This window comes from Ovis aries, chromosome 16 (assembly GCF_016772045.2).
Source record: "Ovis aries strain OAR_USU_Benz2616 breed Rambouillet chromosome 16, ARS-UI_Ramb_v3.0, whole genome shotgun sequence".
NCBI lineage: Eukaryota > Metazoa > Chordata > Mammalia > Artiodactyla > Bovidae > Ovis > Ovis aries.
The window spans coordinates 15021631-15049548 of NC_056069.1; the positions used below are offsets into that span (position 1 = coordinate 15021631).

The 27918-nt window shown below is 38.4% G+C and overlaps 1 protein-coding gene and 1 non-coding gene across 2 annotated transcripts in view; both read right to left on the bottom strand.

The window, feature by feature from the left end:
• Positions 1-27918, bottom strand: part of RGS7BP (regulator of G protein signaling 7 binding protein) — a 108727-nt gene that overhangs the window by 48306 nt on the left and 32503 nt on the right. The window lies entirely within an intron of this gene.
• Positions 27477-27550, bottom strand: TRNAE-CUC (transfer RNA glutamic acid (anticodon CUC)). Its single transcript has one exon. It is a non-coding gene; the product is annotated as a tRNA-Glu (tRNA).

Sequence of the window (27918 nt, forward strand, 5' to 3'; positions counted from 1 at the left end):
GATTTACAGTTCCCCTAATAGTTACCTGGCGTAAACTGAACAAAACAACTGGGAAGCTTTATAACTAGTAAGGTCAAGTTCAGGAGTTAGCACACTGGGGACTGTGGTTATGAAATGACTTGACTCTGCATCTGTCTGCTCTTTTGCCAGACTTTGGTGTTCTGCGCAGCTGCTAATAGCGTCTTAAATAACCAACAAAATTTGTTATTTTAAAAGTCTGTGTCTAATGCAGTGGTTTATATATTTATCAATAGATGAAGGCAGCAAGACATAATAAAAGGAAAATGGACTCTGGAGTCAGAAAACAATTCTAAATATAGACTTCATTATTTAGAATTGTGATCGTGGGAAAATCACTTTAAGTTCTTGAGTACTCAGTCTCCTTAGCTGTGAAATAGGCATATGTGCTTGTGCTGAGTTGTTCAGCAGTGTCTGACTCTTTGTGGCCCCATGGACTGTAGCCTGCCAGACTCCTCTGTCCATGGAATTCTCCAGGTAAGAATGCTGGAGTGGGTTGCCATGCCCTCCTCCAGGGGATCTTCCCAACCCAGGGATCGAACCCAGATCTCCTGCATTGCAGGCAGATGCTTTACCATCTGAGCCACCAGGGAAGCATAGCTACTTATGATTGAAGTATCTTAAGGTTGGTGCAACGACCAAATGAGATCATGGTGGGAAAATAAGTAAAAACTGTGAAGGACTGTTAGAAGTTGGCTGCAATCCATCTAAACACATCAAATTTGTCTACTTAGCCTTATGCTTGTGTATAGTCTTTGATATTAAAACTTCTCTGCCATTCAACAACATTCTTTCTTTGTTTACAGCTCCCAAACATGGAACTGAAGGAGACTTTGGTTAAATAAACATGCCATTAGGCTGAGAAAGAAAGGTGTGACCCCGCTGACAATCCCTCAGCATTTCACAGACTTTGGTGATGACAGATACACACTTGGAGTTTGTCAGGTAGCAGAGATGGAAACCAGAACTGCTGTTGCAGCAAATATATCACAGTCGTTCTCAGAGTCAACTTTGTTGTTGGCTATTAATTCAAATGGCAAGGAAAGACTCAGGAAACCAAATGGGATGAGGGAAAGGGATGATAATCTTCGGTTTATTTTTCAGAGCAAATAATTAAGGAGGAAAGGGATTAATTAGCTTACCCTAGGATACTGATCTCAAAATACCTGCAATGGTTTCCTCTCAGATAGATTCCACTTAACAAGGATATATCCTAATGCTGTGCCAAATTCAGTGATGGTTTCAGAGGCCAGCCTTTGTACACTTACTCCTTCTCTTCATGAAGGACACTTCTCAAGGTGGCTCCATGAGTTAACATAATCAATGAACAGTCAGAGGGCAGAGAGGGCACAAGGGTGTATATATTGGTGTATATGTGTGTGTGTGTGACCTAGTTTTTAGTTTGGGTTTCAAATTCTTAAACATAATTATAGGGTCTATGCAAGTTCATTAACAGAACAGATGGCATGTACCTACTAAATGACTAGTCTTTCACACCAAAATAAGCCCTGCAATAGAAAGAGGAGCCCAGTGAGTCAGAAGAACAGGAACAAGACATTTTTCAAGGTATCTCTATATGTAATCTTTGACTCTCCCTATTGTCTCCATTTTTCTCATAATCTTCCTTTAGTGATTTTTTTTTGTGTGTGTGTGTGTGAAACTTGTGCTTTAGGTGACAATCCCCTGTATTCTCTTCATAGAGAGTCAGCAAGTTTGGTTCTCCCCCCGGCCCAGAAGCCTTTGAAGAAGTAATTGTGGTAATTCCCTCGCTTCTCAGCATGTTAATTTCATGGGAACATATGGCTCCGGGACTTCCTCACCACTGAACACAAATCTGGATCAGACTTTGCCCTGGAGCTATACAGGTTCAGTCAGAAAGGAAACTTAACTTTTAAAAGCAAGGTTAAAACTTGTAGTGCAACAGAATTCTCTTTTGGTAGCTGCTTTGAGTACTGTATGCAAAGAAACGGGTCTCAGAGGGGCAGCACTTTTTATGATTTAGCACTGTATTCTGGTCTTCATCTCCCTGTTGTTTTTGGTTTACCCTCTGGCAGGACCTTTGACATTTCCCCATGACCCAGTTGAGAGATTGATAAATAGTGAGTAGCATTACCAAGCAGCTTGTTCATTTTTTCCATTTAAAGAATAAAACTTATATTTAAAAACATATAAAAAAATTGAGAGCCATCATTTTTCTGACATTGTGATACTTAAAATGAAATAAGACTAAAAATACTACTATTGAATTGTAAATCATCTTTTATTTATCTTAAATGGTACTGTTTAAGGCATTACTGAGAAGAGCTGGGAATAGGTGGTGACCTTTGTGGTCATGCTGAAAGGCCTTTCTGGGCATGTCCCAGGGCATCTGAGGTTGAAGGAGTTAATGGGTTGAACATGATAACTTTTTTTTCTTGATACTTGAAACTCATGCTTATTGATTGGAGAAAACTGATATTTACAAGGCACTGTTCGTTCCATTTTCAGAATAAAATGTCTTATTCTGTCTTGGCCTCTTTTCCCACCCTTCTATCTTTTTGGCTTGAGAGTCTTTTGATCTTTCCATTTTCCCTCTGATTCTTTCAGTGTTTTTCTTCTTTAAGATCTCTAGTTGGGAGACATGTGGGGTCTGCAAACAGCTCTTTAGGCTTTGGCTTACCAGGTCTTGTGGTTCTTACAGTTACCAGATAGAAGCCTGTGGTTGGTAGGGTCTGAGTTTTAGATTCTTGAATCTTTGCTGAGATGATAATCAGCACCATGGGTTACATGGCTACAACCATCCCTATCCCACTGACTATGGCAAGGATCAGTTTATTTTATACACACACACACACACACACACACATGTCCTGGGGAATAAAATGGCAACCTACTCCAGTATTCTTGCCTGGGGAAGCCCATGGACAGAGGAGCCTGGCACGTTAAGAGTTGGACACAACTTAGTGACTGAACAATAAAGGCACACACATATACACATAGTATTTGCTATTGTTCAGTCACTAAGTCATGTCTGACTCTGTGACCCCAGGGACTGCAGCATGCCAGGCCTCCCTGTCCCTCACTATCTCCTAGAGTTTGCCCAAGTTCATGTCCATTGGATCAGTGATGCTATTCAACCATCTCATCCTCTGCTGCCCCCTTCTCCTTTCACCTTCAATCTTTCCCAGAACCAGGATCTTTTCCAAAGAGTTGGCTGTTTACATCAGGTGGCCAAAGTACTGGAGCTTTAGCATCAGTCCTTCCAATGAATACTCAGAGTTGATTTCCTTTAGGATTGACTTTTTTGATCTCCTTGCTGTCCAAAGGACTCTCAAGAATCTTCTCCAGCACCACAATTCAAAGCATCAATTCTTCGGCTCTCATAATCACATTTATATTTAAATTAAGGAAACATATATATGCTTTTATACTTTAATTAGAAAATACTATTTTTGCATCAAAATCAAGATTTTCAACCTTTAATGCTTACTATTTTCACATGATAGCAATGATCTTCAAAGGTCAGTTATCATTCAGTGATCATGTGTTATACTGGAAAGAATTCAGCTCATTAATTTTCATTATATTCAAAGTCTGGGTCAGTAATTGCTGCAAGTGGTTAATTCCTGCCTTTATCCACTGGAATTTTAGAGTTCAACATACTAAACTGTTGGTTTATCTAAATGACACTTAGCCCATCATTCTTAGTTATGTCATTAACCTGCTAAGTCACTTCAGTCGTGTTCGACTCTGTGCGACCCCGTAGATGGCAGCCCACCAGGCTCCCGCATCCCTGGGATTCTCCAGGCAAGAACACTGGAGTGGGTTGCCATTTTCTTCCCCAAAGCATGAAAATGAAAAGTGAAAGTGAAGTCACTCAGTCGTGTCTGACTCTTAGCAACCCCATGGACTGCAGCCAACCAGGCTCCTCCATCCATGGGATTTTCCAGGCAAGAGTATTGGAGTGGGCTGCCATTGCCTTCTCCGGTCATTAACCTAGGTGAAGCTACATTTCTTTTTAGCTAAAGTTATAGGCTTCATGAGTACTGCCAAAACAATGATATGACTTTAAAACAACCTAAGATAACTGGGATGGGCAAGTTTACCTCATTCAGTTAATCCAAAAGAGAGTTTTTGATTAAAAAAAAAAGAGAAATCTCCCCATCTTATTTAACTGGACAGCACAAAATGTTAATCAATACTTTAATATCTAATGATGACAATTCAGCATAGATACATATACTAATGTGTCTACAGAGTTAATAAGTCCATTGTGGCTTGGCCTCCTCTTCGTGTGAGAGACTATTTATATAGAGTGATGGCCTGAGGGGTGACAAAAGGTCACGAGAGTCCAAACTACAGTCCACACAGGCCTGAAATCCTTTTTTTTTTTTTTCTTCTTTTTTTTGTCTCGCAAAATGATTAAACCAGGAAGACTCTTTGGGGAAGGTTTAGGAAAAGGGTAGAAAGATGGCGTCTGTTTATCATACAAACAACAATGGCAAATACATAGAGTTTCTTGTTTGTGCCAGAGCTTCGGTGCTGCCAGTTTAGCTCTCTGGCTCATTTTTCAGCTTGCATGAAGGATTTTGAGAAGAGTTAGAACTTTTTTAGCATTTTGCAGTCTACTTGTCCAACTTCAGACTCCTACCCAATGCTAGAGGTTCTTTAAATTCTATACCTAATGGGATTCTGTCATGTTATTCTGCCTTTCCATTGGCACGCAATGATAACTTGTATTTTTTGCAGAACTCTCAAAAGATGACACTTCACGCCAATATGGAAATGTGCATCTCTAAGACAGATGTAACAGCTATTTTCTACAAAAAGGCAAAAGCTTTATGCAAACAGAAGAGACCAGTATCTATACACACAGAAAAAGCTCACATTCCATTATGAGTTTTTCCCCCACTGGACTATAAATTCCTTGAGGCCAGAAAGTTTATCTTCTTTATCTTTATATCTTCCAGCACTTAACAGATTGTCAGGAACATAGTAAGTTCTCAATTAAACAGTACCAAGGCAGTTTTAAAAAGTAGCACCTAGATGATAAGAAGCTGAAGGCTGGAATTTCAGCACTGGTTCTGCCATCACCAGCGTCATTTCACAATTAGAGATCATTTGCTTCAGAATTTCTTGTCTTGCAGCCTTCTTTTTTCCTTTAAGCTGTTTTTAATACATTTTAACACACATTTTATACAGCTAAGTAAAAAAGGAAAGATGACTTATACTAATACCAGAGGTATCCATTATTAATGTCTTGGTATATTTCCTTCCAGATTAATATCCCTAAGAGCCAGAAGTCTTATCCATTATTTCTCTTTGTCAAGCACCTAATGGGCTTCCCTGGTGGCTCAGTGGTTAAGAATCTGCCTGCAGTGCAGGAGATGCGGGCTTGATCCCTGGGTCAGGAAGATTCACTGGGGAAGATACTGGCAACCCACCACAGTATTCTTGCCTGGGAAACCCCATGGACAGAGGAGCCTGGCGGGCTATGGTTCATGGGGTTGCAAAACAAACAAGTAAGCACATAGCAGAGTGCCTGGCTTAGTCACAGCTCTCAATCCATGTTTGTTGATATGAATCAAACTGAATGCTGGAGGCTGACCATGGGAGTCCATGTGCTACCTGAAGTGTTCTCACAGGGGCAAGGCTAATAATTTCAGAGTCGTCAAGTCAGTGAAGGAGAATATTGGTAGTAAAACTACAGTAATAAAGTGGACTCTGTAGTCAGAGGAGTAGAGTTCACTTTATTACAGTAGTTCAAGTTTTTTTAAAGAAGGAAAAATATTAACATAAATGCCACAATCCAGCCTCCATATAAAGCATAAGTGGTCCTGCATCAAACAGTTCTGGGTTTAGATCCTGATTTCATTACTTATAACTATGTGATCTTGGGCAACTTTCTGAACCTCTCAGTGCTTCAAAAACTGAATTAGGACGGTAATACCTAATTGTGGCTCAAACAGTAACGAATCTGCCTGCAATGCAGGAGACCTGGGTTCAATCCTTGGGTCAGGAAGATCCTCTGGAGGAGGAAATGGCAGCTCACTCCAGTGTTCTTGCCTGGAAAAGACGAGCCTGACAGGCTACAGTCCATGGGGTCCCAAAGCGTCGGACACAAGAGAGCGACTAACACACCTAATCCACAGCATTATTGAAAAGATTTAAGTGAAATAATATATGGGAGTTATATGGCCATAGCAAGTACAGATAAACAAGGGAAGTATTCCAGGGAAGCAGTTCTGCACATACTGCCTAGACATCTTTACAATTTTGTTACAGGCTTTTTTCCTATTATTAATTCAAATAATATTTATCCATTTCCTTCTATTAACAAAAGTTGGATCTGGAAAAAAAAAGGATTCCTTATTTAAAAAGAGTTCATAGAAACCCCCATTATTATCCTATGGTGTTTTTATTTGATGATAACATACTGTGAAGTCTCCTCTAAGACACATTAATTTCTCGGAACAGTGACAGAAAACCTGCAGTCTTTTATTTCTTCCTTGATGTGGTATCATTTTATTGCCATCGAGTTTTCAACTTAATGGCTCCGTGGCAGAGATCTAGATATAATTTTTTTTTCTTTCTTAATGATGAAGTATAATGTGCCATTAGGTGAAACAGAAGAAAAGGACTCTGCACCCCTGCCAATAGTTAGCTCAAGAACAGAAATAGCTCTTCCAGGCAGACAGACCTATGGGCAGGAGGAGAGAGTGATTAACAAATCTTTAGGTCAGTCTCTCCAATAGAGGCATTACTTTTAATTTTCAAAATAGTATGAATTACATAAGATCATTAGCCTTTAGCTGGGAAAAAACACTGGGTTGTGGGCTTCACTGTCACAGGGTAGGAATTCACTTTATTATTTCTTGGCATTTGATTACAAAGTGCAATAAAATGGAATATTTACTGGGGGGTTACTGGGTGCCCGATATCATGCCAAGCACTTAGATCTCATTTAATTCTCCCAATAGTCTATGAAGTACTTACTGTGTCCTTATCCTTAATTTACCAATAGAAGGAAATGAGGCTTAAGAGAGGTCAAGGAACTTGCTCAAGGTCACATAATTAGTAAACAGAGCGGTAAGACTCAAACCTATATTTATGCTTTTAACTGCTTCATATTACCAGCACTGAGTGCTCAGGAACCAGACTGTATTTATATCTTTGTCACTGGTCTCACGCATTGTTATAGCGATCATACTTTATGTAAAATATTATGCTAGGAGTGAAATAATTTTTTCCTACATTTTCTTTGTTCGGCCCCTAAATTGTTGAAACTTAAGTTGGCTCTACTCCTAGTTCTTCAGTTTTTCCATTTGTAATAAATGCACCATGATATTTTCTGCTTTGCTCACAGAAATGCATAACATAATAGCAGCCTCAGTGTACAACGCAGGAGGCAAGCCAGGCTAGTGCGAGCTGGTGTATGTGGGGGAGCGGGGGAAACCTCCAGGGAGTGGTGTGTGTCCCCTAGCCCCCAGGGGTCACTCCATCTAAGCAGAGCAATGAGAGTGGGGAAAGGGCATGTTAAATATTGCATATAGAATCCTCTTTCTGGATTCCTGTACTCTTTTCTGATGCACAAAAATGGATGGACTGGCAGGGGTGGGGTGGGGTGGTGGGAGATGCCCTTGATGCTGTTCAGGGGCCATCACTATTCTCTTATTTTGCTCATGGAGAAGGAAAAAGGCTCCAGCATGCAACTCAGAGGCCTCTTTTTACCACATTACTGGAAATGTGAGAACTCTCTGCAGAGGAGGAGAAATGAACACTATAAATTATTTGCAAAGCATTTCAGAAGTGAGCAGTGAGATAAATATATTAATGAAAATATATGACATTGTTGGTGGCTAGTGGCTCAGTTGACTTAGACCATAAGAATTTTAAAATGTTACATACTTAGACAAGCAGTCTTCACACTTTGCATATCATGAATCCCTAGCTATAAAAAAATTAAGCATGCACTCTTACTGTACATACGTTTGTTGATAAATGATACATAGATAATGATATTAATGTATTGGGTATATTAAAATATAAAGAAATAGAGATTAGAAAAAGAGATCATAAAATATAAAGTTATAATATTTTCCTTCAGATCATCTAGCATACACTTTGAAGCCCAGAGGGTAAGCCCAGAGGTTCTCAAACTTTAATGTGCATTTGAATCACTTGAAAGGCTTATTAAACCACAGAAAGCTGGGCTTCATCCCTAGAGGCTGGGTTGGGGCCTGATCACTTGATTTCTAATAAGTTCCCAGCTGATCCAGGAAACACACTTTGAGAAGCAACGAGTTAACCTAAGACAGCCTTACTCCTTAGGGAAGGTATCCAGTGTCCAAAGAAAAGTAGTAATGATGCTGGCCAATGGTAAGGCTGATATTTAAAGCAGATGACCCTATAGGGTACCCCCAAATCATAACACTCAGCCATGGAGCTGATTCCATTAAGCCAAAGAGTAGCTTCTATAAACATCCAAGTACATTCCAAGCCCACAGAAAGAAAAATGTTTTCAGATAATATTCCAGATACACATTAAGGAATCCAAACCCACACCTTAGCTCAAAGTTAAGCAGATGGAAGACCATGGGAGGTCCCAGGACTGCAGTGTTACAGCACCCCACATGGCAAGCACCCCTGAGAAGCCAAACATGGCTTGGCAGATTCTTCTGAGAGGCCTCCTGGAGGGTGTGCATTCAAGTTGCAAATCCTATTTGGTTGGCTCTCCAGGTTTTACTGGGCAAGGTTTTATCCTAATTTTTAAAACATCCTGTTTTAAAAGTTTGTCTTCATTTTGGCCTTCTTTCATTTCTTATCTTTGAACTCACGTTTCAACACTCTTAATATGAACTGACATTTTATTGCAAATCAAAGGAAATGCAGCGACTTTACAAATTAGTGTATGAGTTAGTGAAGCACTCAAATGCTGAGACGACTGGCAAGTGCCACAATTTTGAGCAAAGGCAAGGAGGATAACCTCTGCCTCTTGCTCATTTGGAAGCTAGTGGGAAAGGTAGGGAACACACAAAAGCATGTTCCAGCTCACATTACTAATATCCCAGAGATTCATAACAGAAACCCAACCTGCCTATGGCTGATGAAAACTGCCTGAAAGACAGGAAGCTGCAGCATGGACTGGGGCCTGCAGTCTCAGTATGAAGTAAAAATACAGGTCCTATCTGTCCCCACGAAAGGTAAAAATCCTGGTTGTGTTCTCTGGACCCACTGCAAAGAGTACTTGCATGAGGTTGGGGAACATTCCTCAGTGGAGTGTAACAGGGAAACCGGAAATCCAGGCAGGAAATGGAAGAATAATAGAAGCCTAGCTGACATGAAGACAGAGGGAAAGGGCCGGTGGGGACAACTCTGTTTGGAGACTTAACTACCTTTCAGTGGTAGTTATGCATGTTGGCAGTTAAAGCGGCAGTGAAACATGGAATACAGTCCATTCCTTCCCAGGGGTCTGGGTGGACAAGAATTAACTTCTACTTAATTTTTACATGACCATTTCTCTCTGTCTTGTTTTTGCTTTTTATAGACACTGCTGGTCCTCTTTGTAAAGAATGTTATTCCCTTCCCAAGTTGATATCTTTGACTAGTGTGTGCTTAAGTTACATTTCTAAACATGAATATGTGAAGTCTCTGAGTGATATACACACATTCATCTCCTTTTACTGTGAATTATGAAAGGCAATTTCTGCTGCAGTTTAAACATGTTGTCTAATTAAGGATACAAATCTTGAAATGTTTATGTTTTTTCACCATTCTATCCTTGCTTCTTACACACACACAGGCACACAGAGTTTTCAGGTCAGGCATGCAGTGTTCTACCAGAAAGGAACAAGGTCAAAAATAATAGCAAGAACAAAGAAAAAGAATCACTCAGTCTACATAGAGCCAAGACGAAGATTTAGAAAACAGTCAGAAGTTGTCTGGCAATTTCCCCAAGCATCAAGCAATATTACATTTGTTTGCTCTTTGAAAATGAGAAAACAGTATCACGACAACGTTAAAATCATTTTTAGACGAAAAACAGATTATTCTCAAATCCCACATCTTACTGTATATAACTTAACTTTTGCGACAAATTTTTCAAACTTTGACTATCTAGATTTTTGCTTTTACTCATTTAAAATAATCATAGGCCAATTTTGTGTTCCTTTCTTTTTTTTAAACTTATCATTTTATCATAAATATTTTCTCATGTTAAATAATTTCAACACAGTAATGAGGGAAAAAACTGAGTAGGACAGAGGAGGAAATACAAAAGTACAATAAATCCTTTAAAAGTCCTCAACCTCATTAGTAATCAGGAAAATGCTAATTTAAATCAGTGAGCTCTGTTAATTTATACCCATTAGATAGAAAAATAAAAGTCTGAAAATACCAACTGTTTAAGAGGAATTGGAGCAATGTAGCAAGAAGCAATGGGAGACTCACTGGAGAACAATTCGGCATCAAGTACAAGGAAAGTGTTACATATTCAACCAACCATTAATTCTCCTCCTATGTCTGTCTTCTAGAGTGGCATTGTTCTGCAGAACTTCCTACAATGATGGAAATAGTCTTCTGCGCTGAATAGTGTGGTAGCCAGTCAGTTCATGCAGCTGCTGAGCCCCTGAAGTAGACTAGCGTGGCTCAGGAACTGAATTTTTAATTTTTAAAAAATGTTATTGATGCATAATTGATTTACACTGTTGTATTAATTTCTGCTCTATAGCAAAGTGATTCAATTATACCACATATACATTCTTTTCATATTCTTTTCCACTGTGGTTTATCACAGGATATAGAATACAGTTCCCTGTGCTATAAATTAGGACCTTGTTGTTTATCCATCCTATACACAATAGTTGACATCTGCTAATCCCGAACTCCCAATCCTTCCTGAATTTTTAATTTTAATTATGTAAATCTAAACTTCTATGCCTCCAGCATTATTATAAGCATACCAATTTCACCACTGAACTACCAAAACTGGATGTAATCATCTTTGGACATTTTGTTAATTTACAGTGTGCAAAAACTCTATATATCATTTTACCATGTGCTTTTTCAAATATTATATTAGCAGAGTTGAATATTTTCCTTTGTTTTTGCTTATTGCAATTTTGTGTTTATGCCTTTTGCCCATTTTTGGCTGAAGTCTTTGCTATAAATCCCATGCAATATGTTTCAATTCTTCTGGCCACAGTTCCTACTAAATTTATATATTCTTTTTTTTTTTCTAGTTTGTATCTCCTAGAATTTCAGTACAATTTTTCCATTGTATTTTTAAATAAGCATTAAAATATTTCTGCATTTTTACTTACAGTTTCTTGTTTGAGGTTTAACACAACTTTAGTTAAAATTAACAGATTCGACTGTATAAAACTAGTATTAAAACAAAGAAAGATGCAAACAGTGATTGCACTGAGCCAAAAGACAGCTATGTTTGTATAAAATACAAAGCTCATTCAATTAATTAGGAAACAATCCACTGAGAGGTGTAGCAAAATTTTTTTGCTTATTTGCTAAGTGTATATTATCTGCTATACATTTTATTTCATTAGCATCTGGCCTCAATTTTTGTTGTGGAGAAACCTGTTTCAGCTTAATTGTAGTTCCTCTGTAGGTAATGTCTTCTCTTGCTGGTTGCTCTTAAGGTTTTCCTTTTTCCATGAGATCCTATGCTATCATTCCAATCTATTTCCTCTTCCTATTACTTCTACTAGAAATATATTGGGCCATCTCATTCTAGCCTTAATATCTTCTTAACACTTTTTTATATTTTCTGTACTTTTCTGTGTTGCATTCTTGTCATTTTCCTTAGATCCTCTCTGCTTATCTCTTTTTAGCTGTATATCACCTATCCATTAGGTTTTCATTTTGAGGATCATATTTTTCATTTCTGGAATGATTTTTTTTTTCCAAATATTCTCGGTCTTTCTACATACCCTCTTTTGTCCCATGTTTTAATTTCTTTTTGTACCTTTAATGATTTAAGACATGCTTACTCGAAGTCATTATCAGATAATGCTATTAACTAAAGTTCTTGGAGAGTTAAAATCCTACTATTTATTTTGCATGTTACTCTCACCTTTGTGAGGGTCTTTGTGTCTTACGATTGAAACCTGTGATCTCATTTTCCACAGGACTTTGTAGATTCCTGAGAAATATTGCTTTTGGACTACAATAGTAGTATAAAATATGGTTACAATTTCTTAGGAGAACAAGTCAAGTAAACATCCCAGTTATCTTCTTGTTTTGGTGGTAAATTTCCCTGAACTACCTTTTCACTAAACATGTAGCCCTTCGAGTATTTTGGTTTTTATCAGAATCTCAATAGGAAGCAAAAGGATGGTTTGAAAAGCATTTCTTTACATAGAATTGATTAAAATAAAAAGGTGTGGGTGGTAAATGGGAACTTAAGGCTGACTGCAGAGCACCACTCATCGACTCTAAGTCATGGGAGGAGAGAGAGGTTCTTGGGACTTGAGAGGAAACAGTGGTATAGTGCAGCTTCCTTGGATAGAACAGGTGACTTGGTTTTATGGGACACAGCCAGTTCAAAAGGACCTCATAGGGAGGGAAACAGGAGAACAGATACCTTGATTTTACCTTTCTCCAGGTTTTTGCCAGGGTTCCCTGTTGACTAAGCTCAACTAGAAGACACAGAGCCAGGGAGCCCAGTGATATAGGGTGGGAAAGAGTGAATCTTGGAGGATCAAAGAGCAGACTTTCAGCTCACGACTCTCTAGATGGATATCTCATTTCTAACTCTTGTCCCCATAAAACCATCCAAGTGCAAGCTCCTTGATAATGAAACTAGCAAACTCCCCCAGGAAACCCATCAGATCAGTCCATGCTACCTACCACCCCACTTGAAATTTTTTCTTCATTTTTTGACCCTGGAGATCTCTCTGACTTTCTTGTGATCTCAGACATTTAAAAGGGTGTTTGTCATATTTTAAACATCTTATCTGAAGTTTTAGAGTTGTCTAGCCCTGTGTGAGAAACTTTGTGTTTTCTAACACAGAAGATACAAATTATCTCACCCGATCTTATATATATTATTAACATTTTAAAGATGAAGAAACCAAGTTTGGGTTACTTTCTCAGGGGTCACAGAACTACTAAACTTCAGACTAGAACACTGCCTCCAAAATCCAGGCTCTTTCTAAGACAGGAAACACTGAATATAAGCAAGCTGTGTGGCTCGTTTTGAAAACAGGAAGAAAAGAAGGGAGGGTGGGAAAGATAGAGGAAGGGAGGAAGGTTTGTAAATTCAGCTAATACTAGGTCATCTGTAAGATTAACTGTGAAGCTCCAAAAAGAGAAGACCAAAAAAAAAAAAGAGTGTCAGAGAGTCATTAACATAAGAACTAGCACTAAAGTGTTATGTTTACAGGTTTGAATTTGACATTGATTCTTCCATGGAATCCATCATTAAGAGAGTAAAAAAAGTGAATCCTGATCATTTATTTCTCTTTGAACAATGAGACCTGAAACAAAAATACTCTGATTTAAAATTATCTGAGTACCATTACCATGTTACTTCAAAACAGAATTAAAAGGCTCCAAATAAAATAGTCAACAGACACCTTAAAAGAAAAAAAGCAACATTTAAAAGTCTAGAAAAATCCTTAGTTTAAATTCAGACTCAAGTGAAAGAAGTTGATGTAGAGCACAGACAAGAAATTCTGATTCCTAATTATGTTGAATCAGGTCACATAGCTGCCTCATGCATAGAAGAAATTAATAGTGAAGAAATTAAAACTTAATAATCAGAAATTCTGATTCCTGATTATGTTGAGTCAGGTCACATAACTGCTTCATGTGAAGAAAAAATTAAAAATGAAGAATATTAGGCCAATTTAAAATTTTCATTTTGCAAAAGCAAAGAAAAACCCTGCTTCTTTGAGAAATTAATGCAAAGACAAAAAAATAAGGGCAGGAGGGAAGATTTTTTTAAAAAAGGAAAAGAAAAAGGACCCCCATGCCATCTCCTGGAATTCAGTAAAATGCATTCTACATGAAAGGCCAAATAGTCCAAAAAGGTCAGGAATATCGATAGCTAATGTAGGCTTAAAACTGAATTAATTTTGGAAGGCTATTCAGAAAATATTGCTTAGGAAAAGTAATCAGAATTGATAGAAAAAAGGGAGTTAAAAATAAAAAAGAAATTTTCTGCTATGTATATATTAAAATATAATCTGGGGAACTTCTATTTAGGGAGTATACTTTTTATATTAGATCACAATATCAATATTTTGTGATCATCAAAAGTATAGTTTATAGTGTGTGGAGGTAATTTGCTTTAAGACATAGTTTAAAATAAGGAAAATGAATTCTGTAGATAAGAGATGAAGAGATGCTTTGATTAAAAGACAAAATACTTGACAAAGGTCCATATTCAGATTCTGAGTCAAGAGAAAAGATCGTTTGTAATATATCAGACATGGAGATGGTAAGCTAACTTGATACTGCTTGAGCACAGTAATAAACTTAATATGAGGATGTCAGGTTAAATACATTTTACTACTATTTTGGCCAAAGGGGGCACGTTCTAGAATAAGAGTGACAAATGGAAAGCTCAATACAGAGACTAGATGGTAATGACTGGGGTTTCAACAAAATGAAACATTATTTCAGTGAGCATTTGGTTTGAGAAATTGCTGATATGATTTTACTCTCATCTAATTGCATTGGAAAATATTATTTTGATAGGTTTAGACCGTTTCATGTTTAATACATTTAAAAGTGTGTGTGTTTTATAAAATGAGGAATGTTCAAATTATGGTCTGAATGTTAGTGGAAGTGTTAATCACTTAGTCGTGCCTGACTCTTTGAGATCCTATGGACTATACAGCCCACCAGGCTCCTATGTCCATGGCATTCTCCAGTCAAGAATACTGGCCGGCTTATTTTACTTAACATAATGTCTTCCCGGTTCATCAGTGTTGTTGCAAATGGCAGAATTTCCTTCTTTCTTTCTTGACGCTGAATAATATTCCTTTTTGTGTGTGTGTATACTAAGTGTTAGTTGCTCAGTCATGTCTGACTCTTTGTGACCCCATGAACTGCAGCCCACCAGGCTCCTCTGTCCATGGAATTCTTCAGGCAAGAATTCTGGAGTGGGTTGCCATTTCCTTCTTTAGGGGATCTTTCCAACCCAGGAATCAAACCCAGGCCTCCCGTGTTGTAGGCAGATTCTTTACCGTCTGAGCCACTGGGGAAGTCCCGTATGTGTATATATGATAAATAAATGTTATATGTCACATTTTCTTTATCTGTTCATGCATCCATAGATAATTAGATTATTTCCATGTCTCTTGATACTAGCCATAGTAAGAGATGTAAAGTGATATCTCATCATGATTCTAATTTGTCTTTCTCTGATGAAAAATAATGCTGAGACATTTCTCAAAAAGAGACATACAAATGGCCAAAAGGCACTATATGAAAGGCAGGAATACTTTTAAGGCTTTTAATAAATGTTGCTAAATAGACATCCATCAACTTTAACTTGATTCATGTTCTCTATCAGGTATTTATGATAATATAGATTTATAATTTTTTGATCTTAACAATCTAATTTGCATTTCTTTGATTACCAAGAAATTAGAAAATGTTTCCGTAAGTGTTCTGATCATTTCATTTCTTCTTTCATTATTTGCAATTTTGCATCCTTTGCTTAGTTTATTCACAAAGTGTTTATATTTTTTACTAATTTGTTAAAGTCATAAAAGTAAGTTATTATCTTATTTCAAAAATATTTGTTGAAAATATTTTCTTTATATTTTTCTTAGTATGTTTTCCCTTTAATTGCAAAATAAACAGCTACAAAAATTCAGAAATTAACTTTATACAAAGCATTCTTAATAGTATCTAACAATGTTTTCAAATTTTGTCAATAGTTTTTTAAAAACTTAAAAAAAATTTAAACCAGGAATAAGTAAGGTTTCATCATACAGGTTAGGTCTTTTTCGTCTCTTTTTAATCTGCAACAGTCCCTTATCTTTTTTCTCTCATGACACTGACATTTTTTAAGAGACCAGAAGAGTTGTCCAGTAAAATGTTTCACGTTCTGAATCTATTACTATGTGATATTATTTTACTCACATGTACAAATTTAAAACTTTAAAATTTTTAAATGTGTCAAACATTTTATGTATGGTCTTGGCTTTTGTGTCATTTTTAGAAAGGCCTTTCCCATTACAATTATATGAAAGTGTATTTTTACACTTAAATATGTAACCCTTCTTATTTTGGTAAAATTTTGAACAGATTCCTTAATAGATTTACCATGACACTTGAGAGAATTAAGTAAATTATTAGGTGATGATATTGACAACCAATCCTGTGTGTACTACTAACAGGAACAAGCTTTTATGTAAAGCAACCATAAATCATACAGGTAATGTTATTTTAGTATCATACACTTGTTTTTTGGTCAGGTTTCAGATATTGAATCAAATAGAAACTGCATCAAAGAGAGGGAAAGATTGTGATTACAAAATAATCAGTATTCAATTTTATGTCCACCATTTATTCTATTTCATTATTTCCCCCCCAAAAGACTCACTAGTATTCTTCAAAATAGCAGAGTGTATAATTCTGATCATAGTGAGTGATGATTTCAAATACAGTTCATTTAAATGAAAATGAGGAAACAGAGCCATTATCTCCAAACTTACTACTTATACAGAATGTAAATTGGAATTGATGTATCAGTGAATAATTTCTATCATCATATAAACCACTCTGTTCTTACTAGTACATTGGATGGCAATATTTCCAATATCTTCATAATTAGGGCTGAGATTCTTTCTGACAGGATTTTCCTGATCATTATGTTATAATTTAGCTAACTTTAAAGGAGAATTAAATTACCTTTTTCTTATGAAACATCCTGACTTATGTTTACATGTTTTTAATATTAGATTTGGTTTACTGAAGGGCAGTAGCCAATGATGGGAAATACTTAAGATAAAATGCTTTGAAATTTTTATGAGTACCAGCTGAGAAGCTGTGGTTTGTAACCTCAGGAAACCTGACTTTCAAATATCTGCTCACCAGAAAGCTAAAATGAAAAAGACAGCCAATACATAGCTTTGGTGAGAGGAATTTCTATATGTTGATCTTGGGAGTGTAATTGGTACTACCCTCTTGCAAAAAAATACACGGCTTTATTTACTCAAGCTAAATACACACCTAGTCTATGATCTAGCATTTACTCTTCAGCATTTCCCCAAGAGAATGGAAAATGCATGTCTACCAAAACATATACAAGAATATTCATAGCAGCTTTATTCATAATAGCCCCACACTGGAAAATGGATAAACTGTGGTACATTCCTACCATGTAATATTATACTCAATGTAAGAAATTCGTCCTACATGCAACACATGGATACATATCACAGATATGCTGTATGATTTCATGTATGAACTTTAAGAACTGATAAAAGTAATCCATGGTGATACCTATAATAGTGGTTATTTAGCTTTTGGGAATGAGGTTGAGTGAGAAAAGATATGAGGGGAATACTTGGGGTGCTGGGAATGTCTACATGTCTATGTAGATGGCGGTTCATAGGCGTATTCACATGTAGGAACTGCATAAACTATACATTTAACATCAGTGTATTAACTCACTGTTCCACCTCATATGAAAAAACTTCTGTTGTTACTGTATGAAAGTTAGAATAAATATATTGAAGGCTCTTCCAGCTTAAAAGAATCCTTCATCCTGTGTCCCCTTCCAGCACCTGCCTCTCTCTGTCCTTCCCTTTACAGTCAAAGTTCCTTCAAAGATGTGTGTATTCACTTTATTTCTAATCTCTCAACCACTTGATTCAATCACTCTCCTCCTTTCCCCCTGAAACCCTTTCCAAGGTCCTTATTATTCCTGCTATCACATCGAATGGACCATGTTTCATGATTTTATGACCTCTCTGGAGCATTCCCCATTGTTGGTTTCCTTTCCCCTGACATTCTCATCCTTGCTCCTGTTAAGCTGTTTTACTTGGTTTCACTCCTGCCTCTCGGGGTGTTGCTTGTTAGTCCTTGTTCTGGCTCTCCTATCTGTCTGTCCTTAATTTTGATGTCCCTCAAGATCCTGCCTGGCACTCATCACCTCACATTATATCATACACTCTCCATGACCCACCTTACCTGTTCCCACTGCTTCCCTTTATGCTTGTAACGTTTACTTTCAGCCCAGCCCACTTACTGAAGTCCAGGTCCACTTCTCTAACAGGCATTAGGCATTTCCATTTTGATTTCCCAAAGGTGCTCCCAGTTCAATGTTACTACCCTGCCCTCAAATCTTTTCCTCCTGTATTCCCTACCTCAATGAATGATACCCCTGATCAATCATATGACCAAGCCAGAATTTTATGGATTATTCTTAATGTACCCCACTTTCTTTCCTCAGATGCAGTTAACCACTTTGATTCTACCTTGTGAGTTATACTCAGTTTCCTCTGCTTATTTCCATTTTCACTACATTAACAGAGTTCAGTTTAACATCGCTATAGAAACCACACTAACATCTTCCTAAATTTAGACCCCCTTCCAAATTATTCTCCACAGTAGGGCCAAAGTGAACTTTCCACAAGTACTCTGTGAGAATTGTTCTCTCTCTATATATATATATAATTGACAGATTCATGAGAGGGGATGAGCTCCACATTCTTCTACATATTGATCCAGCCCCCTACCTTCAGAGTAAACTTTCTAAAATGCCAACTTGATCATATTCAGTTCAGTTCAGTTCAGTTGCTCAGTCGTGTCCGACTCTTTGTGACCCCATGAATCGCAGCACGCCAGGCCTCCCTGTCCATCACCATCTCCTGGAGTTCACTCAGATTCACGTCCATCGAGTCAGTGATGCCATCCAGCCATCTCATCCTCGGTCGTCCCCTTCTCCTCCTGCCCTCAAGCCCTCCCAGCATCAGAGTCTTTTCCGATGAGTCAACTCTTCGCATGAGGTGGCCAAAGTACTGGAGTTTCAGCTTTAGCATCATTCCTTCCAAAGAAATCCCAGGGCTGATCTCCTTCAGAATGGACTGGTTGGATCTCCTTGCAGTCCAAGGGACTCTCAAGAGTCTTCTCCAACACCACAGTTCAAAAGCATCAATTCTTCGGTGCTCAGCCTTCTTCACAGTCCAACTCTCACATCCATACATGACCACTGGAAAAACCATAGCCTTGACTAGACGGACCTTAGTCGGCAAAGCAATGTCTCTGCTTTTGAATATGCTGTCTAGGTTGGTCATAACTTTTCTTTCAAGGAGTAAGCGTCTTTTAATTTCATGGCTGAAGTCACCATCTGCAGCGACTTTATTATTCCTTACTTAAAACTTCAATGGCTCCCCATTACCTTTAGGATAAAATTCAACTGCTTATATGGCTTACAACATGGTTCTAAATTACCTTTTCAGTCTAATCTCTCTTCTGCTCATCGATTACTATACTACAGCCTCATATTAAAACTACTTTCAGTTCTAAGATGAGGCATCATTTCTTCCATCTCAGGGGCTTTGCACATGCTCTTCCACTGGCTGCCACACTTTTCTCAATTCATTTATCCTCTTCAACTCCTATACTTACTTAAAGTCTCAGATAGCAACATAATTTTCTTTGGCAGATTCTCCCTAAAATCCCTAACTTGCATTAAGTGCTATCCATCCCTGTGAGATACAATTCACCCTATGTTTATCCCTCAGATGACATGTGTGTTACTGAAATATCACCACCTGTTAGCTGCTCTCCATCTCCCACTGCAGTGTAAGCCTGATGGAGGCAGGGGCTCTGACCTGTTCACTTCTGTGCCCCAGTGCCTGACATAGTGCCTGACACATTGGCTCTGTATTTGTTAAATGAAGGATAAGTCAACCATTTAAAAAGTACTACATATTAAACATTATGAGTGTATACACATAATTGTGTACTAACGGAAGTAGTAGAGAGTCAGGGGTGTCTGAAGCATTATCTTTTTCACATTTCTGAAAGGGGAGCCACATTCAAACTTTTTTTTTACATACTCAATGTCTACCTGTTGTACAGAGATACCAAAGACTTTGTCTACAGAAATTAAACTCAGAACTTACAAATAGTGATTGAAGACCATGACTTAAAGGCCTCTGCCCTCCCCTCTTCTCTGTTCTTGACAGGAGGCGTAGAGGGGGAACTCTTTTCTCCACCCTCCACACCCGCCATGTTTGTTGAGCACAGATTTCCTGGCAACAATTCCTCTCCTTGCTCCACCCGTGCAGACCCTACAGATCTGGCATTTTCCTTCATGACCCTGCTTCCCTAGACACAGTAATTAACAGAGGTGGACAGCAGACTTAAGTTGTTCCATCAGAGAACCCATTGCTTGCCCCCAACTGATTAACTGAGAGATGAGAGCAAGTCTGTTCTTTCTCTGGGATTTTTTCTTTTACACTTTCTCTCCAGGTAGAGGGAGCTGGTCTTGAGTGAGGGGATGAACTCCTCATGGTGTTTAAGTTCTGGATCCAATTATTCTGAAAGTTATTCTGGAATGGAGAGGGACTTCCCTATCCTTCCTACATCTGACTTCAACTTTTGCATAGAGTTATTGCACCAATTAATCTTCTTTTTGGCCTAAACTAGTCTAGTGCTCAGAGAAGACAGGAGCACCCCGCTCCAGTACTCTTCCCTGGAAAATCCCATGGATGGAGGAGCCTGGTAGGCTGAAGTCCATGGGGTTGCCAACAGTTGGACATGACTGAGCGATTTCACTTTCACTTTTCACTTTCATGCATTGGAGAAGGAAATGGCAACCCACTCCAGTGTTCTTGCCTGGACAATCCCAGGGACGGGGGAGCTGTCTGGTGGGCTGCCGTCTATGGGGTTGCACAGAGTTGGACACGACTGAAGCGACTTAGCAGCAGCAGCAGTCTAGTGCTGGTTTCTGTCCCTTGTAGTTGAAAGAATTTTGTCTGATTTACAGTGAAATGCTTCTATCTTTGATGAAACTACCACAAGAAAGCTCCCCAAACATCTCATAATCTGGCTAGGCAATCAATACACAAACTATAGATAACACGGTTCTATTCTACAGCAGATGTTTTTCCTGGAATAAACCTTGTATTGTGCACATGCCCACAGAGTGACTCCTCCTCCATTTTACTTGTCCAGAGGATGACCCTTTGTGAAAAATTCTTGTCATTGCCCTATTTTTGGCTCTAAGATGATTATTTCCAATGTGTTTTTCTGCTATATGTTAATTCTCCTCAGTTGTCTAGTACTTTTATACTAAAGCTTTTTACGCAAAGTAAATATGATGGAAAGTCCTTTGCTTACACTTATAAAGGTCTTTGAGTATTTGGCCACACTTAAGTAGACTTTCTATGTTTTAAGACACGTTCTCTTGCAAGAGTTATATTTTTCTAGATATATCATATGTACTCAAATCATTTTCCATTTAACTATTATGACATTCCAATGTGGGGATATACCTCCTGTTATGGATCAGAAATGGGACATTAGCTAAAGGACTTCCACATGGAAGGAGATGTCTGAAATGAGATACAGTAATTCTCCCCAAATACTGACTTCAGAGCTGTATGAGACCATACAGGGATGGGCATGTACAAGAGAGAAGCATCACATGCATAATAACTTTGTGTTTATTTTTTCAGTTCTTTTTTTATATTATAGTTTATTAACAATGTTGTGTTACTTTCGGGTGTGCAGCAAAGTGATTCACTTATACATATAAATGCATCTATTCTTTGTCAAATTTGTTTTGCATTTAAGTTATCACAGAGTACTGAGCAGCGGTCCCTGTCAGACTTTATTTTTGGGGCTCCAAAATCACTGCGTATGGTGACTGCAGCCATGAAATGAAAAGACGCTTACTCCTTGGAAGAAAAGTTATGATCAACCTAGATAGCATATTCAAAAGCAGAGACATTACTTTGCCGACTAAGATCTGTCTAGTTAAGGCTATGGTTTTCCAGTGGTCATGTATAGATGTGAGAGTTGGACTGTGAAGGAGGCTGAGCGCCAAAGAATTGATGCTTTTGAACTGTGGTGTTGGAGAAGACTCTTGGGAGTCCCTTGGACTGTAAGGAGATCCAACCAGTCCATTCTGAAGGAGATCAGTCCTGTGTATTCTTTGGAAGGAATGATGCTAAAGCTGAAACTCCAGTACTTTGGCCACCTCATGCGAAGAGTTGACTCAGTGGAAAAGACTCTGATGCTGGGAGGGCTTGAGGGCAGGAGGAGAAGGGGATGACAGAGGATGAGATGGCTGGATGGCATCACTGACTCAATGGACCTGAATCTGAGTGAACTCCGGGAGATGGTGATGGACAGGGAGGCCTGGCGTGCTGCATTTCATGGGATCGCAAAGAGTCGGACACGACTGATCGACTGAACTGAACTGTTGCTTATCTATTTTAAATATAGCAGTGTGTACATGTTGATCCCAAACTCCCAATCTGTCCCTCCCTGCCACCCTTCCCTCCTGGTAACCCATAACTTTGTTCTCTAAGTCTGTGAGTCTGTTTCTGTTTTGTAAATAAGTTCATCTGTATAATTTTTTTAGATTCTGCATATAAATGATATCATATGAGGTTTGTTTATCCCTGTCTGACTTCCTTCACTTGATAGATGATAATCTCCAGGTCCATCCATGTTGCTGCAAATGGCATGATTTTATCCTTTTTAAAGGCTGACTAATGTTCCATTGTATATTCCATTTATCTATATGCCGCATAGACTTTATCCACTCCTCTGTTGATGGACATGTAGGTTGCTTGATGTCTTGGCTACTGTAAATAGTGCTTCTATGAACACTAGGGGGCATGTATCTTTTTTGAATTATGATTTTCTCCAGGTACATGCCCAGGAGTGGGATTGCTGGATGATATGGTAGCTCTAGTTCTAGTTTCTTAAGGAACCTCCACACTGTTCTCCAGAGTAGCTGCACCGGTTTACATTCCCACCCACACTGTAGGAGAGCTGTCTTTTCTCTACATTCTCTCCAGCATTTATTGTTTGTAGGCTTTTTGATGATGACCATTCTGACTGTTGTGAAGTGATATCTCATTGTAGTTTTGATTTGCATTATTCATTAATTTTTTGTGATGAAACTGTGATGTTATAGATGCTGATGAATTCTAGTGGTAAAATTCAGAGTATTCAATTCATGGTGCTGGAAGAAACATGTAAATTGGATACAAAAGTAATTGTGTATATTACCTTTTAGTGGTAAATCAAGTGATGCTCACATGTGAAGTAAAGAGTTAACAGTGGGTCTGGGATTCCTGGCCTCCTTACTAGGGGAAAGCGATTGACCTCAGCCAGAGCTACTTATAAACATGCTAATGGTATTTATTAGTAGAAAGATACCCAAGAGTCCCTATCTAAAATACTAACATTTTTTGGCAGCATAGACCTGGGCTGTCTAGACTGTGTATTATAAATAAACCAGCAGTTTATGGCTTGATGGAGGCATGGCTGGCTAGAGATTGGGAAGTAGTCATATGAGCATTTTCTAACTAAAAAAATGTAAAACTGAGAACCCCAAAATCAAGATGATGGGTTTTTTTTTCCCTCTGTGTGTGTGTGTGTGTGTGTGTGTGTGTGTGTATAAGAACAGCATGTTCACATAAATTGTTCAGAACTCAGTTGTTAATCTGAAACCAAAACATATCCTAATGCGGGAAAAAGGGGCAGTTCTGGGAAGCTGTATCTGATGGACTCAGGCTTTTCCAAAAGTGAATAGGCATCATCTGTGATGGGTTTTTGACAGAACCCTTTGTATAACTTGTAAAGCTTGGCTTTGGGTAAGATGTGTGATACACAGGGGTTCACTCTGACCTTTCAACTCTTTGGCTAACATAGCATCTAAATACAAGAGATAAGAAGCTGCTGATGAATGTGGCATTTTAGAAGAGAGAAAGAGTATAGATTGTTTATAAAAATAGTACTTTGAAAATTGGTTAACATTTAGAAATAAATGGATGCCTACTATAGATTATATACTAGAACAAGAAGCAAAAAGGAAAAAAATCATTTAAAAATAGAATAAACAGTATATCTGATTTTGACTTAGGAAAGCTCTTTCTAAGCAAAAATATAGAAAAATAAAAAGATGAACTGGCAGAGAAAAGATTGACAGACAAAGAATAAACGTAGATTTAGTATATTGAGTTTAAAAGTACTGAAAAAATTAATACCACTGTAGGAAAAGGGCAAAGATCATAAATAAGGAATGACCAAATGCAAAAATATAAAGTGTTAATGAACATAAGTACAAATATATTACTTACTAAGAAAACTAAAAAAAAAAATGAGATACTATTTTCAAATGAGATACACTGGGTATGCTTTAAGAGTAATGTTAACATCCTTATGGTGGGAAGTAACGATGGCAGCTCCCCGGGAGAGAATGTGCTGTGAGCAGTGCAGCAAGCTCAGGGCCTCCGGCTGCTCTACTTACGGGATCCACCCAGGTGTGCATGCCAGTGCCACATTCTGCAGAGCTCCCTGCCGGTGACCGAGCACAGTGGGCCACTAGACCCTGGCCACTCCTTCCAATGCAGGACTCCTTCGCTCAGGGGCTGCTCATGGACCTGGCTAAGGCTTTTCCAGTGCTGCACTGCAGTCTGAGGCTGTGCTCACCCATTCCTACTTCCCTCCACACTTCTTTCATAGGTGTCAGTCCTGCTGAAATCTTTTCCTTTGTACTTCTGCTCTCACTCCCCTTGTGTGTGTGTGTTAGTCGCTGAGTCGTGTCCAACTCTTTGCGACCCCATGGACCATAGCCAACTAAGCTCCTTTGTTCATGGGGATTCTCCAGGAAAGAATACTGGGGTGGGTTGCCATGCCTGCCTCCAGGGGGTCTTCTGGACCCAGGGATCAACCTGCATCTCCTATGTCTCCTACACTGGCAGACAGGTTCTTTACCACTAGCACCACCTGGGAACCCCCTCGCTCCCCTTGCTGCTGCTGCTGCTAAGTCACTTCAGTCGTGTCCGACTCTGTGTGACCCATAGATGGCAGCCCACCAGGCTCCCCCATCCCTGGGATTCTCCAGGCAAGAACACTTAACCTTTCACAAATGTCTTCGCCAATAAATATCTAACTTCATCTTAGGTGCTTCCTAGACAATCTGAAGAAAATCAATTAGTACAGTCTTTCTGGAAGTCATTATAGTAATACTCTTTGACCCACAGTTCACCTCTAGAAATTGACACTAAGGAAATTAAGAGATATATTTGTAAATTTTATGATGGATTATTTGACAGTATAATTGGCAAAAAAGGGAAAATAAACTAATCATAAAGGATTGGATACATTATATCCTATAAAATGGTATACACGGTCTTAACTTTAAAGATATGGGATATAACTTATTAGACTTGTTAATGTAAAAAAATTTATAAGTGGTAAAATTTTACTAAGTATGTAGACAAAAGAACAAAGTATATATTCAAGAATATATTTGTGCTTTTTTCTTTAATTTCTAAATTCTGCAATGAACATATTATGGTAAAAATACTTATTATTTAACTTATGTAGTACAGTTATAGGCATTTAGAAAACAAGAAGAATACTAAAATATAATTAGTAGTTATTCTTTGATGATATTTGAGTGATTTTATTTCTTCTTTACTCTCCTGAATTTTTCAAATTTTCTAATATTATAAATAATCATCATTAAAATTAGATTTGACTGATTTTTTAAAACAATGCAAATCAACTTAAAATGGAGCTTGAACAATTAGACATCTGTGTTCAAAAATATAAACTCAGCCTATTCATCATACTTTCTACAAAACTTAGCTCAAGATGGATCACAGACCTATATATAAAACATAAAACTGCAAAAGTTTTAAAAGAAAACAGGAGAAAGTCCTTGTTCTTATGGATTAGACAAAGAGGTTTTAAACAAGGCAACATCTTGATTCAGAAAAGATTGATAAAGTGAAGCTCATCAATAATTTTTTTAAATTGTTCTGTAAAAGACACTATTGCTGCTGCTGCTGCTAAGTCGCTCAGTCATGTCCAACACTGTGCAACCCCATAGAGGTAGCCCACCAGGCTCCCCCGTCCCTAGGATTGTCCAGGCAAGAACACTGGAGTGGGTTGCCATTTCCTTCTCCAATGCATGAAAGTGAAAAGTGAAAGTGAAATCGCTCAATTGTGTCTGACTCTTCGCGACCCCATGGACTGCAGCCCACCAGGCTCCTCCATCCGCAGGATTTTCCAGGCAAGAGTACTGGAGTGGGGTGCCATTGCCTTCTCCAGAGAGACACTGTTAAGAAATTGAAAATACAAACCTCAGACTGGAAAAAATGTTTTCAAATTATGCACCTGACAAGAGACACTTATTCAGAAAATACAAAGAACTCAAAACTCAACATTTGGAAAACAAATGACTAAATAACAAAAATTAAGCAAAAGAGTTAACCAGACACTTCACTGAAGATGATATACGGATGAAAAATAAACACATAAAAAGATGCTCAATATCCTTAGTCATTCAGTTCAGTTCAGTTCAGTTCAGTCGCTCAGTCGTGTCCGACTCTTTGCGACCCCATGAATTGCAGCACGCCAGGCCTCCTTGTCCATCACCAACTCCCGGAGTTCACTCAGATTCTCATCCATCGAGTCAGTGATGCCATCTGGCCATCTCATCCTCTGTCGTCCCTTTCTCCTCCTGCCCCCAATCCCTCCCAGCATCAGATTCTTTTCCAATGAGTCAACCCTTCGCATGAGGTGGCCAAAGGGAAATTCAAATTGAAAACATGAAATACCTCTATATGCTTTTAGAATGGCTAAAACAAATAAAAGCTAACAGTACTACATGCTGGCAAGGATGCACAGAAATTCCTATTCATACTGGCTGGAGTGCAAAATAGTACAGTCATTTGGGAAAACAGTTTGGCAGCGTCTTACAAAGCTAAATACATAATACATCGTTGTCATGTGACCCAGACACTCTACTCCTTGGTATTTACTGCAAGTAAATGAAAATTATGTTTTCCCCAGAACGTGTATGTGAATGATTGCAGCAGTTTTATTCAGAATCACCCAAACTGGAAATAACCCAAATGTTCTTCACTTAGTTGATTGATAAATAAAAGGTGGTATATCTGTACGATGGAACACTACTGAGCGATAAAAAGGAACGACCATTCAATGACATGGACGATGTTCAAGTAGAATCAAGTGGAATCTCAGAGGAGAGAAAGAAGCCAGAGTTAAAAGATTACATGCTATGTGATTCTACTTATATGACATTTGACAAAGGCAATAATAGTGGGACAAAGGACAGATCAGCGTTTGCCAAGGGGCTGGGGATTCCCAGAAGAACTGACTGTGAAAGGTAGCATGAGAGAATGTTTTGGAGTGATGGAACGCTTCCGTATCTTTAAAGAAACTTTATTTATTTATTTATTTGGCTGCACCAGGTCTTAGTTGCAGCATGCAGGATCTAGTTTCCTGACCAGGGATCGAACCCGGGACCCTTGCGTTGAGAACGCAGAATCCTAGCCAACTGGACCACCAGGGAAGTCCCAGCTCTTCTGCATCTTGATGGTGGTGGTGCTTGAATAACTGTCTGCATTTGTCAAAACTTATAAAAATGTGCAACAAAAAGGCAAATTTTACTCACTGTGGCATTGGAGAAGACTCTTGAGAGTCCCTTGGGCTGCAAGGAGATCCAAGCAGTCCATCCTAAAGGAGATCAGTCCTGGGTGTTCATTGGAAGGACTGATGCTGAAGCTGAAATTCCAATACTTTGGCCACCTCATGTGAAGAGTCGACTCATTGGAAAAGACCCTCTTGCTGGGAGGGATTGGGGGCAGGAGGAGAAGGGGACGACAGAGGATGAGATGGCTGGATGGCATCACCAACTTGATGGACATGAGTTTGAGTCAA